Below are 17,783 nucleotides of genomic sequence, written 5' to 3'. Positions count from 1 at the left end.
ATAAAGTAAGTTGAGACATTCTAAAGAATAAAATATGTTCCAGATATCTCTCTTTCATTATGTTCATAGTCTTAACATTGATCAATAAAGTTCTGTTAAGCTACTAATCTAACCCCAACAGAGTACTAAACAAATATACCACTATATGATCATAGCTGCAAGGTCAGAATTAAGGTACTTTTCATTATATTAAAAAATATGTCAGTTTTACAAATGTTGATGCTTTCAGCCAAGGCACTTCTAACACAAACATGCTAATGTGTCTAATACTTATGTCATAAAAAACTCAAAGGACACTTGTGAGTTCCAGGAAGTCAATTTGGATCCATACAAACAGGTCAGATTCACTAGTGTCCCTGCTCTGTGCATAAAAAGAGTTTCATCAATGCCTATTGAAATATTCTTTTCTTAACTATCTGGCAGATGCCATTAAATGCTTAGATAAGTTTACCCACAAATAAAGAAATTTGAAGTCAAATAATCATCTCCTTATCTTGAAATCTGGGTATGTACGATGATAAAATAAACACTGACATCATCTAACTTTCCTTCACATCTTGATCATGCAATATTTTTTATTGATAAAATTTCAGGAAGTTACAAGTATCAATTAATTTCAAAGGTAGGGGAGAAAAGTAGTTTCCAGTGATCCTTGTTGGTCCCTGTGTTCAACCTTTTCAATAACTTGGTAAATATTCATGTGGGCTGGTGAGATGGTTCAGTGGGTAAAGGTCTTGCTTTGTAAGCCTGCTGATCTGAGTTATACATCTAGCAGCCACAAAAATGTGAAAGAAGATAACTGACTTTACATAACTTTCCTGTAACCTACACATGTGTACTTGGTACGCATACACTCTAACACATATTACAAACACACATACACACATACCCACACAAATAAGTAGGATCAAAATTAAAGACAAATACTCAAGCTGTACGTGCAATCACTGTGTCTTGAGTGTTCTATGCTTCAGGATAAATATTATACCAAAGGAACAAATATGGTTTATGACCATTTTAAAAGTTATCATTTATAAAGTAATAGATTTTCTTTAAAAAACAAAGATGATAATAATTTTCATAATATCTCCAAAATAAAAAATATTCATCAAAACAAAAAGCTGTTGAATCTAAACAATTTGAGAAAAATATTAAGTCAAATAAATAAATGTTAAAAAGCTGTTCTATATAAATGAACCTATCAAATGATGGGAGACCAAAGCCCCAAGTAAACATCTCCTGCTACCAAATGACACCTTAAGTGCAAGGACTTGGTTACATCTAATTGTGTAGCTGTCCAAATGGTCCAATGAAACCCCTAAAGCAATTCAAGTTACTGCTGTAGATATTGTTTAACCTTCACAAACTGATGGCAAGACTCTATTGATGAAGATAACAACTAAATATGTCATGGCATAAACAGAAGTTACCATTCTTGAAACATTCAGTCCTATGTGAGCCATTGAAAGGAGGTGCAGAAAGTTAGTAAAAGCCAGAGTAAATGGAATACACCAAGGACACAGTTAATTCCATACATAACACAAGAACTGACAAAGACTCTGACAGCAAAAACAGTGTCTTCACAAGTCCAACCTTGATGGTTCTCAGCACTTATGATGGAAGCATGACACAGAGCATCCCTGACCAAGGAACTACTACTGTGTACATAAACCATGTCTGGGAACAAATGAATCCAACAGTAATTTGGGGGGAATTTTTGTTTTATATTGCTTTGTTTGGACACATTTTAAAGGCCTTGGTGATTGTTTGCTTGTATGTTATAGTTTCCAATATATTTTGGTCTTATTTTTAGTGTGTGTGTGTGTGTGTGTGTGTATATGTGTTTCATGTGTGTTTCTAATGTTCTTCCTTTCTTCTTTTATTCTGATTCTGATGTGATTATTTGCTTTACTTGCATTTTTTCTAAAGAAGGAAATAAAGTCTGGAGTTGGACAGATAGAAATGTGGACAGATGAGTTGCGGAGGAGAAACTGCAATAGTCCTGTGGTCATGAGAACAGGAGAGCTATTCCTGAGCCCAACCAGATGCAACACCTGGAAGAGCAATTCCTGCACCCTGAGTGACAACACAATAATGCTAACCTTGTTGGAGGTGTGGGTTAGTGAGCTTGGAAGAACTGTCCCAACTACTTGTCATACAGTGTCAACAAATACTTCCTTCTCCCTTCCCCCTTACTGCCTACAACAGACAAGAGACCTGACTCTCCCCTTTACCAGCTGCAGCACTCAGAAAAGCAGGCCCTTTCCCTCTTGTAGGCAGCAAAGCAGAGCATCCCAGTGGTTGGAGGTGACGAGCTGACCTGTGATAGAATGGGTGGAGAAGAGATGCCCTTCCCCACATCCCCAACCCATCAATGCTTGAGACAGCTGGAGATGCTTGCTATGGGGTTATAAAAACAGGAGGATGGGCCCTGCCTCAATAAGGAGAATGGCCATGAACCTTGTCTGGGCAGCTCAAAACAGTTGGCTTTGATGATGCAGGTGTAAGAGAGCAGACTGTGAGGGACTGAATGTAAGTGAATGGCCCCTCCCCTAGCCCATTGCTCCAAGAAGAGAATTGGGGGGATGCAATGCTTGGAGAGCTCTTCCTGGTGGTGTTGACATGGGAGAACTGGTGGGTAGACTGGCCTAGAATCTGGGTTATGACTTGACCCACCACACCATCCATCCATTTATTATCTGCTGAAGCATGTGAAGGGAACTGACCTAGAGACTCCAAGTGACAGGATCTCCACAGCACACAGCAACAACAGGATATCCAGGATGAGTCCTAGTGATGGTCCAGCATTGATAGTGTAGTAGAAACCAGAGTCCTTGAACCAAAACAATGAGTCTTTGCAATGAACATTTGCAAATAAAGATATGTGGACAAAGGAGTTTACTGTAAGACACACTGTGTCACACTGTAGCTTCCACGGCAAGATATTTAATAATAATATTTGATTTTTTCATTTTTTTGGTGCAACTACAGGGGTGGAAGGTGGTTGCAAAGGGAGGGGGAAATTAATGAGATTAATATAAAAAAGACTTGATATTCACAAGACTAACCGAACAAAATATAACAAAATACTTCATCCCTACTATATAAGATTAACTTCTACTAAATAAAAAGAAGTCTGAAAATACAACTTATACCAATTATAATAAAGCATTGATAGATCCTTTAAAAAGATGCATGTTGTAAAAGACACACACAATAAATAAAAATGAATTAAAATTAGTTTATGAAAACAAAATTTATTTTCAAATAAAAAATAAAAACTTACTGGCAAATGTGAAAAACCTCTTTTCACAAGAGGCATAATCATTCTGTGTCCTCTGACAATCATGCCATGTTTTCACGAAAATGAATCTCCTAGTTTATACAGATACGATTTAACAATTCAATTTAATAAATCATTAGTAAAAAATAACACCAAAAAGACTGCAACCAAGTACAAAAATGACAAATATTGAGTGGTATGCAAGACTTTTATCTATCTAAAATAATAGAGGACCAATGATTTTTCAGAATTACGCATAAACAGAAAGAAAAGTATTGGCTCAATGATTACAGAGCTATTCTGTGGCTCCAAATGCATTCCCAGAGGGACAATAGTCATACGCCATCACTTACTTTAACACTGGGAAAAGAAATTACTTGATATTTACAAGTAAGATTATTTCTGTTATATAATCTCTGTCTGTTTTACCTAACAATAATGTTTGAAAAAATGCTTTCCATTCCTACCTTGGCTCCTTGAATTTTAGATGCAATTTGCTTCAGTGTCAAGAATTTAGTGTAGAAAATTGCACATCTATAAGTTTCAAATTTACCAAAATGGCAGGTATTTTTCAGCTTTATTACCATTATGCCCACCTCAGCTTCTTTCAGAGAATCTGGCAGCTGATTTAGACAGTATCATTTTTATTTGACTTCATTTTTCATTTTCTTGTGTAATAGGTCTTATTATAAATTGCATAATAACACAATAAAACACAGTCCAAGAGAAAGTAGTGTGATTTATATAGCAAAATTACTTCGTCCTAACTCCTAACATTGTAGTTTTCCATGAAGAATTTTAGCACACTACTGCAACATTTTTTAAGCTCATATATAGGTGTTTTGGCAAATGTACTCTTTTATTACTTTCTGAGATATCTTACACCCAGATTTTTTTCAACTGGCACATTTAATACACGTTAGCCACGGAAAATCTCAAAAGAAAAAAATGTAGAAAATATGTATATGTCTATGTTTTAAGCTAAATAACAGGGAAATGATAGCTTAACAAGTCGTTTCAAGCATCACCTCTGCATAACTCTCCAGCATTAAGGAAGACTTGTGACTAGCACTTTAATTAGATTGCTTCTCTACATGGCAATTTTTCTCTACACTTACATAGAAAGTCTACATAAAGATCATAAATTTTCCTACTTGAGCTTTTTTTAATAGTCCCAGTATCTACCTCAATCATTAAAAATGTTTTCTCAGATTTCTTAAATATCACATAGAAAAAAGGAGTCAATGATTATGATACAAGGCAATGAAGGCTGTCAAATAATCATGAATTGGATATAATTTTTTAAAAAAAGAAATAGAAGCAACCTAGATGTCCCTCAACCGAAGAGTGGATAGAGAAAATGTGGTACATTTACACAATGGAGTACTATTCAGCAGAAAAAAACAATGGAATCCTGAGATCCGCAGGCAAATGGATGACACTAGAAGAAACTATCCTGAGTGAGGTAACCCAGTCACAAAAAGAGAAACATGGCATGTACTCTCTCATGTATGGATTTTAGACATAGATATGGGGAGTGCCAGCCTACAATCCCATGGCCAGAGAGTCTGGGAAACAGAAACTTCATTTAGTGGCTGATCGAAGAAGAGGCAGACACCCTAGGTTAAGTACTGAGCTGAATTAAAGAAAGCCTGTAACAGAGAGGGAGGACTGATGACCAAAGGGATTAAGACTGGGCTGGTTTAACCCCCAGAAACAGTTGACCTGACCAAGGTTAACTCTTGAATCCCAGTCATTAGCCTGGGAATCCAGCATGGAACTGATCAAGACCCCCTGAATGTGAGTGTCTAGGTAATCTATTGATCCTTGGGCAGCAGATCAGTACCCATCCCGAGTATACACACGGACTTTGGACTCCCATCCAACAATGTGAGGTGCACTCTGACCCTGAACTGTTGGGGAAGGGTCTAGGCTCTGCACTATATGAAATGACAGACTATGGACACCACCATGGAGGGCCTCACCCTCCCTGGGGAAATGAGAGGATAATGGGGAGGGTTGGGGGGAGGGCATGGGAGGACGGGAGGGAAAGGGAGAGGGACCTGGAACTGACTTGTGAAGCAACCTTTTTTCTTATCTAAATTTAAATTGAAAAATAAATGAAAAAAGAAATAGATACACATAGACAGTGATGATCCTTACCAGAGAAATCTTCTCAGAGAATCTCAGTTACTCAAAGAAAAGAAATTAGACCAAATGTCAGAAAATTTGGCCGTTGCACTAATTCTAAATGGAGTATAACATATTCTTATTTTTTTTCTTTCACTCTATTAATAAAAAGTATACAGAGATTATGAGCACTGGTACAACTTCTAAAGCTATGTTTCTTCAATACTGATGGATATTTATAGGAAAGACCTAAAGCTTAAAGCCCATAGATGGAGATAAATGAATTTGCCTGGTGATGCAGGGATTAGAAGACTCAAGGCAAAGCTAGTGTGTCAGCTACAATGTAATCTTGTCTGCAGGTAAATAATAAAACATAAGGACCATTTGATTAATAATCTACAATTTGTTTGCCATTGTAGCTGTCTGTAAGACCCCCTTGGTTTGACTTCACCCAATAAATTCTTAATGTTCCTTCCATGATAATTTGTAATGCAGTTACCATTATCTTTAGTGTTTCATTGACATCTTCATGTTTTACTTCACTATTGTGTCTAACAAATATCTGTAACTAATTGCACTATATACTGAATAACTCACTCTATTCATAACTGAATCTAGTGAAATTATTTTATTATTATTATGCATGCTTGTTATATCATTGTATCACACACACACACACACTTACAGAAATGGGGTTAACTAGCACTTTATAAATCTTTGGCAGATTAACACTGTGATATAGGAAGATAAATTACACATATGCTGTCCCACAGTCTTATTTCTCAGCTCATCCCTTTGTCTCATGCCACCCCAACTGAACAACAGTCAAGGCAAACAGCCCCTGAAAATCTACTGGAAAGACAAGCATATAGAAGGTGATTTTCACTCTTCTTCTTTTCCTCTATTTCCAGCTCCCCAATCAATACACAGCTTGGTAGCAGACAACCTGCTCTATCCTCTCCTTCCCATATTCCCTCCCAAGATACTAAATCAATGGTTATCAACCCTTTGGTGCTGTGACCTTTAATATAGTTCCTCGTGTTATGTGTTGCCAAGCCATAAAATTATTTCCATTTCTACTTCATATCCATATTTTGCTACTGTAATAAATTATAATGTTAACATCTATATTTTCTGATATCCATAGACAACCTCTTTGAAAGGGCTATTCAACCCATCAACCCAAAGGGGAGGCACTACCTGCAGGTTGATAACCACTGGACTAAACATAGCTTCTCTTACAACCTTCCTTCTTTTCCACAGCAGTTTATTCCATTGGCCAACACCAAGGTCAGACTCTACCTGGAAACCCACTAGTCATTCTATTCTGGAAATAAAGCAGACTCAGCTTTCCTTACTCCTTTGAACACTCCCAGAACACTCACTTCTGGACTATCCTATTCCTTCTTCTCAGATCTCAATATCTATGAACAAGTTCTATACAGGACTCAGAGTGAGCACTGTTAGAAACTCATAAACACTCCCAAACAAACAATGGAAATAATCACATTTTTCTGATAGTCCAGAAAGTGCAACAAAAACCAGAGAATAGAAAATACATGCAACAAAAACAAGACCAATTAACAAAATCACATTTGCACTCATCACTAATTCAGATACCTAGATACCAGTATATAAACACAATCAATTAAAAAACATGGAAATATTTTTACATTTAAGACCAGCAACGCTACTACAGTAGCCCTTGGGAAATGTAATATAAATGAGACAAGAGAAAAAAATTATAAAATAGATCAAGGACCATAAAATATATATGAATGAATATGTTAATAAATGTATGAGAACACAAACAGTGGAATGGAAAGTAGAAGGACATCTAAAACAATAGACAACTACAAATGAAAAATGTAGGTAGCAGAACAGGAACCTCAAAGGCAAGACTCATCAAAAGAATAAAGGATATGAAAAAGAAATCAAATCTCAGTTTCTGGTTGTTAGAAGTTGACAAGCAGGAATGGTGATGGTCTAAAATTTATGGAAGACACATTTGAAGAAATATAAACTTTTGTCAAACAAAACCTTAACTCTAAACATATCCAGAAACAAAATATTAAAGAAGTCTGGTATTGTGGGTTACACTGCTCAGATACCCCTTAGGGGAGGGGATGAGAAGAAGCAGCACTAATGACTCAGGCACTGGGAGTGAGTAGCAGAGAATGCTGTAGACTCATTTATTAAGGAAGTTAGAATGCATTTATATCCCCCTCCCAAGGTCTTATTGGCTGAGGCAGCTGACTCTGCTGCCTTTTCTTTTCCTCATTGGTGTCTCTGCATCAGGTGTCTCTTTGTCAGCAGTCTCTAGACATAGAGCCAGGCTTGACTCAGGAAGGAAGTGCCTGATGTCCATGTGTAGGCTCTTGTGGGCTGGCCTGGAACTAGGGATAGGGCAACTTCACCTGGGGTAGGCTGACCACAGTTTCTCCTACAGTCTGGGACACTATGAACAGACTGAATCTACAAATATTAGGAACACTGCAAGCAAAAGAAACCTCAATCAAAAGCATAGAAAATATTTTCAACAAAATCATAGAAGAAAAATTTCCTAACCTATTTAAGGAATATCTGTCAACATATAAAACACAAAATAAAATAGACAATGAAATAATTCGCCATGGCACATAATAATCAAAACAAGAAATGTATAGAAAAAGAAAAAATATTTTATATTTAATATTTTTATTTAATATTTTCTCATTTTCCATATCAATCCCAATTCAGACTCCATCCCTTCCTCCCTCTTCCCTCTCCCTTTCCCTACCCCACCCACTCCACTCCTCAGAGAGGGTAAGGTTGCTCATGGGGGAATCAATGAAGTCAGGAGCATAGGTCTGAGGCAGAACCAAGGTCATTCCCCTTCTATCTAGACTGAGCAAGGTATCCCTCCAAAGAAAATGTGCTCCAAAACCCAGTTTAAATGTTAGAGATAAATCCTTGCCTCACTACCAGTGACTGCTCAAGTTACACAACTGTCACTCACATTCAGAGGGCCTAGTACAGTCTCATGCAGGTTCCCCAACTGTCAGTCCAGAGTCAGTGAGGTCCTATTAACTCAGGTCAGCTGTCTCTGTGGGTATCACCAAAGTGGTCTTGACCCCTGTGCATATATTATAATTTCTCCATCCGTTCAACTGGGCTCAACTGGGAACCTGGCCCAGTTCTTAGCTGTAGATCTCCACATCTGCCTCCATTAGTATCTGGAAGAAGATTCTATGATGATCATTCAGGTAGTCATCAATCTGATTACAGGGGAAGGCCAGTTCAGATACCTTCTCCTCTAATGCTTAGGGTTTTATTTGCAATCATCCTTGTGGATCCCTGAAAATTTCCTTAGTGCCAGTTTTCTCACTAGCCACAAAATGACCCCCTTAATCAAGATATTTCTTTCCTTGCTCTCTCTCTCTCTGTCTTTCCCACATCTCCACCATCTATTTCCCTCATGTTCTCCTTCACTTCCATTCCCTTCTCCCCTCCCATTCCTGTACCTTCTTCCCTCCCCCACTATGCCCCCAATTTTCTCAGGAGATCTTGTCTTTTCTACTTTCCCAGGGTGATGTATGTATGTCTCACATAAGGCTGTCCTTGTTAACTAGCTTCCCTGTGGTTGTGGACTATAGGATGGTTATCCTTTGCTTTACATCTATTATACACTTACGAGTGAGTACATATCATGTTTGTCTTTCTGGGTCTCGATTCCCTCATTCAAGATGTTTTTTTTCTAATTCTTCCATTTTTTCTGCCAGTTTCATGGTGTCATTGTTTTTTTACCACTGAGTAGTATTCCATTGTGTACATGTGTTGTTGCCTAGTCCCCACAGGGTGTCTGAGTCATTTGTCAGCTGATAGCCACAGGTACATCCTGTTTCTAGTCCTGGCTTACTGCCCCCACATTGCCCCACTGCCATCAACATCTAGCACTAGGAAAACAGGCTCTCTTCCACCTGCCATTTTCCCACTGTGCTGTAAGCCTGTATATATAAGACTGCTCCCTCCTAAAAGAGAGAGAACTCTTAGTACTTGCAATAAAGACACACACACACACACACACACACACACACATTCTCTTCACAACAAAGGCAGCACATGCATTCTCTTAATACAAACAGCTGGATGTCTGGATTTCCTTTTCCTGATATCTCAGACTTGCTTGTTTCTTCATATGAGCATTGGCGCTTTGAATTTCCTATTAGCACTGATTACAAAGTGTCTCACAAGTTTGGGTATGTCGTTTCTTCATTTTCATTGAATTCTAGGAAGTCGTTAATTTCTTTCTATATATCTTCCTTGACCCAAGAATGGTGCAATTGCACGTTGTTCAATTTCCATGAGTTTGTAGGCTTTCTGCACTATGTATTACTTTTGAATTCTAACTTTAAAACATGGTGTCTGTAACTTATCAGACGGTTATTCCAATTTTTTGTACCTGTTGAGTTTTGCTATGTTGCCAATTATGTGGTCAATTTTAGAGAAGGTCCCATGTGGCGCTGAGAAGAAGGTATATTCTTTTGCATTTGGATGGAATGTTACATAGATGTCTCTTAAACCCAATTGGGTCATAACTTCTGTTAGTTCCATTGTTTCTATGTTAAATTTCTGTCTGGTGTTCCTGTCTCGTTGTGAAAATGGGGTGTTGAAGTCTCCCACTATAATTACGTGTGATTTGAGATTTAGTAAGGTTTCTTTTACGAACATGGGCACCTTTGTGTTTGGGGCATAAGTGATCAGAATTGAGACTTCATTCAGATGGATTTCTCCTGTGATGAATATAAAATGACCTTCTTCATATCTTTTGATTGATTTTAGTTTGAAGTCTAATTTGTTTGATACTAGGAAAGCTACACCAGCTTGGTTTTTGGGACAATTCGATTGGAACATCTTATCCCAAACTTTTACTCTGAGGTAATGTCTGTCTTTAAAGTTGAGGTGTGTTTCTTATATGCAACAGAAGGATGGATCCTGTCTTTGTATCCATTCTGTTAGGCAAATTAAGACCATCAATATTGAAGGAGATTAAGGACCACTGAGTGTTAATTATTGTTTATTTTTGATTTGTTGGTGGTGGTGGTATTGTTTGTGGATGTACCCCCGCTGTTTCTTTTGGCTTTTGATAAGGCTGGATTATCTATTGCCTATTTTGGAGCAGAGTTTTCCTTCCTTAGGTTGAAGTTTTCATTCCAATACTTTCTGTAGGGATGGATTAGTGGATATGTATTATTTAAATCTCATTTTGTCATGGAATATATTGTTTTCTCCATCCATAGTGATTGAAAGCATTGCTAGGTATAATAGTCTAGGCTGGCATACATTGTCTCTTAGTGTTGGTAACACATGTATCCAGGACTTTCTGGCTTTCAGAGTTTCCATAGAGTAGTCAGGTGTGATTCAGATGGGTTTGCCTTTATATGTTCCTTAGCTGCTCTTAATATTCTTTCTTTATTCTATATATATTCAGTTTCTCATATTATGTGGCAAGGAGGCTTTTTTGTGGCTGACTCTATTTGTTGTTCTGTATTCTTCTTGTACTTTCGTTGACAGGTCTTTTTTATGTGGGTAAAGTTTTCTTCTATGATTTTGTTAAAAAATTTTCTGCACCATTTACCTGGAGTTCTTCATCTTCTTCTATCCCTATTTCTTTTCTTTTCTTTTTTGCCTGTCACGTGCACTTCTTATTTATGACACAAAGACACTATTTTATTATTGGAGAAAATTATGTTCTAATTTATTTATTTATTTATTTATTTTTAAATTTATATTAGAAAAAAGGTTGCTTCACAAGTCAGTTACAGGTCCCTCTCCGTTTCCCTCCCTTCCTCCCGTGCCCTCTCCCAAAACCACCTCAATAACCCCTCATTTCCCCAGAGAAGGAAAGGCCCTCAATAGGGGTGTCCATAGTCTGTCATTTCATCCAGGGCAGGGACTAGACCCGCCCCCAAGAGTTCAGGGTGAGAGTGCATCTCACATTGTTGGATGGGAGTCCAAAGCCCATGTGTATACTTGGGATAAATACTTATGTACTGCCTAAGGCTCAATAAATTACCTACGCCTCCTCACTCCCACCCACATTAAGGGGGTCTTGATCAGTCCCATGCTGGATTCCCAGGCTGATGCCTGGATTCAAGAGTTAACCCATGTTGGGTCAGCTGTTTCTGGGAGATAAACCAGCCCAGTCTTAATCCCTTTGGTTATCAGTTCTCCCTCTCTGTTACTGGATTTCTTGAGTTCAGCTCAGTGCTTAACATGCGAGGCTGCCTCTTCTTTCATCAGCCACTAAATGAAGTTTCTGTTTCCCAGACTCTCTGGCCATGGGATTGTAGGCTGGCACTCCCCAGATCTATATCTAAAATCCATATATGAGAGAGAACATGCCATGTTTCTCTTTTTGTGATTGTGTTACCTCACTCAGGAGGATTTCTTCTAGTGTCATCCATTTGCCTGCAAATCTCAGGATTCCATTGTTTTTTTCTGCTTAATCATACTCCATTGTGTAAATGTACCACATTTTCTCTACCCACTCTTCGGTTGAGTAGCATCTAGGTTCCTTCCAAGTTCTGGCTATAACAAATAATGCTGCTATGAATATGGTGGAATAGACATTCTTGTTGTATGAATAGGCATCTTTTGGATACATGCCTAACACTGGAGTTGCTTGGTCTTGTGGTCGGTTTATTCCCTTTTTTCTGAGGAATCTCCATACTGATATTCAAAGTGGGTGAACAAGTTGGCACTTTCACCAGCAATGGAGGAGTGTGCCGCTTTTACCACATCCTCTCTACCATAAATTGTCCTTGGTGTTTTTGATTTTAGCCATTCTGACAGGAGTGAGATGGTACCTCAGAGTTGTTTTGATTTGCATTTCACAGATGGCTAAGGATGTTGAGCACTTTCTCAAGTGCCTCTTAGCCATTTTAAACTCCTCTATTGAAAATTCTCTATTTAGTTCTGCAGTCCACATTTTAATTGGATCCTTTGGTGTTTTGGAGACTTGCTTCTTGAGTTCTTTGTTAATTTTGGAGATCAACCCTTTGTCAGATGTGGGGTTAGTGAATATTTTTCCCATTCTGTGGGCTGCCTTTTTGTCTTGCTGACAGTGTCCTCTGCCTTACAGGAGCTTCTCAGTTTCAGGACATCCCATTTATTAATTTTTGATCTCACTGTCTGTGATACTGGTGTTATGTTCAGGAAGCTGTCTCCTGTACCAATTCGTTCAAGGGTACCACCCAATTTCTCTTCTAAGAGGTTCAGTGTGGCTGGATTTATGTTGAGGTCTTTGATCCATTTGGACTTAAGTTTTGTGCATGGTGATAAACATGGATTTTCCGCATTCTTCTACATGCCAGGCTCCAGTAATGCCAGCACCATTTGTTGAAGATGCTTTCTTTATTCCATTGTATATTTTTAGCCTCATTGTCACAGATCAGATGGTCATACATGTGTGGGTTAATATCAGAGTTTTCAATTTGATTCCATTGGTCTACCTGCCTATATTTGTGCCAATACCCAGCTGTTTTTAGGACTATAGCTCTATAATAAAGCTTGAAGTCAGGGATGATGATTCATCTGGATGCTGCCTTGTTGAAAATATTGTTTTGACTATCCTGGGTCTTTTGTTTTTCCATTCAAAATTGACTATTGTTCTTTCAAGGTCTGGGAAGAATTGTGCTGGGATTTTAATGGGGATTGCATTGAATCTGTAGATTGCTTTTGGCAGGATTGCCATTTTTACTACATTGATCCTACCTATCCAAGAGCATGGGAGATCTTTCCATTTTCTGAGGGCTTCTTTAATTTCTTTCTTTAGTGATTGAAAGATCTTGAGATACAGGTCTTTCGCTCATTTTTTTGGTTGGCATTACACCAATTTAATTTATGTTGTTTTTGGCAATTGTAAAGGGTGATGTTTCTCTAATTTCTTTCTCATCCCTTTTATCATCTGTATATAGTAGGGCTACTGATTTTCTTGAGTTGATCTTGTAGCCTGCCACTTTGCTGAATGTGTTAATCAGCTGTAAGAGTTCCCTGGTAGAGTTCTTTGTGTCATTTATGTAAACTATCATATCATCTGCAAATAGTGAAAGTTTGGCCTCTTCCTTCCCAATTTGTATCCCCTTGATCCCCCTTTGTTGTCATATGGCTCTGGCTAGAACTTAAAGTACAATATTGAAAAGGTATGGAGAGAGTGGGCAGCCTTGTCATATTCCTGATTTTAGAGGAATTGCATTTGGTTTCTGTCCATTTAATTTGATGTTGGCTGTTGGTTTACTGTATATAGCTTTTATTATGTTTAAGTATGTTCCTGTTAACCCAGATCTGTCCAAGACCTTTATCATGAAGGGGTGTTGGATTTTGTCAAAGGCTTTTTCAACATCTAGTGAGATGATCATGTGATTTTTGTTTTTCAGCTTGTTCATATGGTGGATTACATTGATGGATTTTCTTAGGTTGAACCATCCCTGCATCCCTGGGATGAAACCTACTTGATTGTGGTGAATGATTGTTTTGATGTGTTCTTGGATCTGATTTGCCAGTATTTTATTGAGTATTTTTGCATCAATGTTCATGAGGGATATTGTTCTGAAGTTCTCTTTCTTAGGTGTGTCTTTGTGTGGCTTGGTAATCAAGGTTATTGAGGCCTCATAGAAAGCCTTTGGCAAAGACCCTTCTGCTTATATTTCATGGAATATTTGAGAAGAATTGGTATAAGCTGTTCTTTGAATTTCTCATAGAATTCTGCACTGAAGCCATCTGGACCTGGGCTTTTTTTTTGGTTGGGAGACTTTTGATGACTGTTTCTATTTCCATAGGGGTTATAGGTCTATTTAAATTGATTATCTGTTCTTGTTTTAATTTTGGCAAATGATTGCTATCCAGGATGTCATCCATTTCCTTTAAATGTTCAAATTTTGTGGAGTACAGGTTTTCAAAGTATGATCTGAGGATTCTCTGAATTTCTTCAGAGTCTGTTGTTATGTCCCCCTTTTCATTTCTGATTTTGTTAATTTGCATGTTCACACTCTGCTGTTTGGTAAGTTCAGACAAACGTTTGTGGATCTTGTTGATTTTCTCAAAGAACCAACTCTTTGTTGCATTGATTCTTTGTATTGTTTTCCTAGTTTCTACTTTATTGATTTCAGCACACAAGTTGATTATTTCCTGGCATCTAATCCTCCTTGGGGAGTTTGCTTCTTGTGTCCTAGAGCTTTCAGCTGTCCTGTTAATTCTCTAGTAAAGCTATTCTCCAGTTCCTTTATGTTGGCACTTTGTGCTGTGAAATTCCTCCGTCGCACTGCTTTCAAAGTGTCCCATAGGTTTGGGTATGTTGTGTCTTCATTCTCATTGAATTCTAGGAAGTATTTAATTTCTTTTTTTATTTCTTCTTTGACCCAGGAATGGTGTAGTTGTGCATTATTCAATTTCCATGAGTTTGTAGGTTTTCTGCAATTTGTGTTATTGTTGAATTCTAATTTTGAAGCATGGTGGTTTAATAAGATGCATGGATTTATTCCAATTTTTTTGAATCTGCTGAGGTTTGATATGTTGCCAAGTATGTGGTCAATTTTTGAGAAAGTTCCATGTGATGGTGAGAAGAAGATATATTCTTTTTAATGTGGATGAAATGTTCTATAGATTTCTGTTAATCCCAGACATTTATTCTATTAGACCCTTTGCTTATTTGTTGAGTTTCTGTCTGTTATTCTTGTCTAGTGGTGAGAGTGGTGTGTGGAAATTTCCCACTATAAGTGTGTGGGGCTTTATATGTGATTTAAGTTTTAATAATGTTTTTTTATGAATGTGGATGCCTTTGTATTTGGGGCATTGATGTTCAGGATAGACACTTCATCTTGGTGGATTTTGCCTTTGATGAGTATGTAATGATCTCCTTCATCTCTTTTGATTGATTTTATTTTAAAATCTAATTTGTTATATATTAGGATTGGTTCCCCCTGCCTGTTTATTGGGTCCATTTGATTGGAAAATTTTTCCCAACCTTTAACTCTCAGTTAATGTGTGTCTTTGAGGGTGAGGTGTGTTTCTTATATGCATCAGAAGGATGGTTTCTGACTTTGAATCCATTCTGCTAGCCTGTGTCTTCTTATGTGTGAGTTAAGGCCATGCCATTAATATTGAAGGATGCTAATGTCCATTGATTGCTCATTCTTCTTTGATTTGGAATGGTTTTTGTTGGTGGAATTATGTGTGGAATTTCACCCCTTTGTTCTTTTGGCTGTTGGTAGAGAGGGATTCTCTAATGCATATGATTTCCTGGTTGTAGTTATCTTTCTTGGGTTGGAGTTTTCCTTCCAGAACTTTCTGTAGGGCTGGGTTAGTGGATATGAATTGCTTGAATCTAGTTCTGTCATGGAATATCTTGTTTTCTCCATCTGTAGTGATTGAGAGCTTTGCCAGGTATAGTAGTATGGGCTGGCATCCATGGTCTCTTAGTGTGGGTAGAATATCTATCCAGGACAATCTGGCTTTCAGAGTTTCCATTGAGAAGTCAGGCGTAATTCTGATAGGTTTGCATTTATATGTTACTTGGCCTTTTTCCTTAGCTACTCTTAATATTCTTTCTTTATTCTGTATATTTGAGGTCTTGATTATTATGTGGCTAGGGGATTTTATTTTGTGATCCACTGTATTTGGTGTTCTGTAAGCTTCTTGTACCTTCATTGCCATATCTTTCTTAAGGTTGGGAAAGTTTTCTTCTATGATTTTTGGAATATGTTTTCTGTCCCTTTGAAGTGGTTTTCTTCTTCTTCTATACCTATTATTCTTAGGTTTCGTCTTTTCCTGCATGTTTTGTGTTAAGGATTTGTTGGACTTAAGGTTTTCTTTGGTTGATGAATCCATTTCTCCTAGTGTATCTTCAACATCTAATATTCTCTCTTCCATCTCTTGTATTCTCTTGGTAATGCTAATATCGGTAGTACTTGACCATTTGCCCAGCTTTTCTATTTCCTGCCTTTCTTCAGATTGTGTTTTTTATTGTCTCTATTTCAGTTTTCAACCCTTGCACTCTTTGCATTGTTTCTTGCAATTTTCGTTTTATCTTTTCATCCATTTGTTGCATTTTCCGAATTTTTTGTTTGTTTTTTCTTCCATTTCTTGCAGTTTTGGTTTGGTTTTTCTTCCATTTCCTGCCTGTTTTGGTTTGTTTCTTCTTCCATTTCTTGCATTTTTGGTTTGTTTTTTCATCCATTTCTCTGAAGGATTTTCCTATATCCTCTTTTAGGGCCTCTATCCTTTTCATGACAGTGGTTTTAAGGTCATTCTCTTTTGCTTCATTTGTATTGGAATGTTGGAGTCTTGCTGGCATGGAGTCTATAGAATCTTGTGGTGTCATATTTGTTTTTCTGTTGCTGAGTGTGTTTTTGTATTGTCTCTTTCCCATGTCTTATTCTAGTGGGTGCAGAATGATCCCCTTACTGGTCTGGTGGTTAGGGGACCAGAGTTCCCTTTTGATGGGTGCTAGCAAGTCCAATAATCTGGTAGTTCTTCTATTCCTCATCCTTGTTCTGGTCCTGTGAGTGGAGAAGAAGACCAGGAACCTGGGGTGCTTAGGCTCCCACCTGGTTCCCTGGTCCCTTTGCTGGATCTGCTGGTGTCCTGGTCTTGTTGGTGGGAGAGAAGACCTGGAGTCTAGGGTGTTTGGTTCCTGCTGGGATTGGAAGCTCTGTGCAGTTCCCAAGTGATCCCCAGGCACTGGAACACAGGCCCGGATGAGGGCCTGTTGTACCTGGTCCCTCTATCTCTATTTCTTGGGTTTGACTTCTTCACGGTATCCCATATTTCCTGAATATTTTGTGTTAGGGATTTACTGTATTTAAGATTTTCTTTGGTCATTGTATCTATTTTTTCCTTTTGAATATTGAACGCCTGAAATTCTCTCTTCTAACTCCTGTATTTTGTTGGTCATAATTGCATCTGTAGCTCCTGATAGCTTACCCAACTTTTCTATTTCCAGTATTCCCTCAGTCTGTGTTTTTTATATTGTTACTATTTCAGCTTTCAAATATTGCACAGTTTTCACTGTTTATTGCAATTTTTGAATTGTTTTATTCCTCCATTTTTTGAATTTTTTGTTTGTTTTTCTTCCGTTTCTTTGAAGTATTTTCTCATTTCTTTTTTTAGTGTCTCTATCAACTTCATGAAGTTGTTTTTAAGTTCATTCTCTTCTGCTTCATCTGTGTTGTGTTGTTCAGATCTTGCTGTTGTAGAGTCCCTAGATTCTGGTGGCATCATATTGGCTTTTTTCCATCCTCACTTCCCCTACTGTCCTATATAAATCCCTTTGGGATGAATAAAGGTTGTCAGCTTGATCAGAATCTTGTCTTTATGTCTGTTTCTGTACCCC

The sequence above is a fragment of the Mesocricetus auratus genome, unplaced genomic scaffold (genome assembly GCF_017639785.1).
Source record: "Mesocricetus auratus isolate SY011 unplaced genomic scaffold, BCM_Maur_2.0 Super-Scaffold_100676, whole genome shotgun sequence".
Lineage (NCBI taxonomy): Eukaryota > Metazoa > Chordata > Mammalia > Rodentia > Cricetidae > Mesocricetus > Mesocricetus auratus.
Note: the sequence above shows the minus strand (reverse complement) of the source record.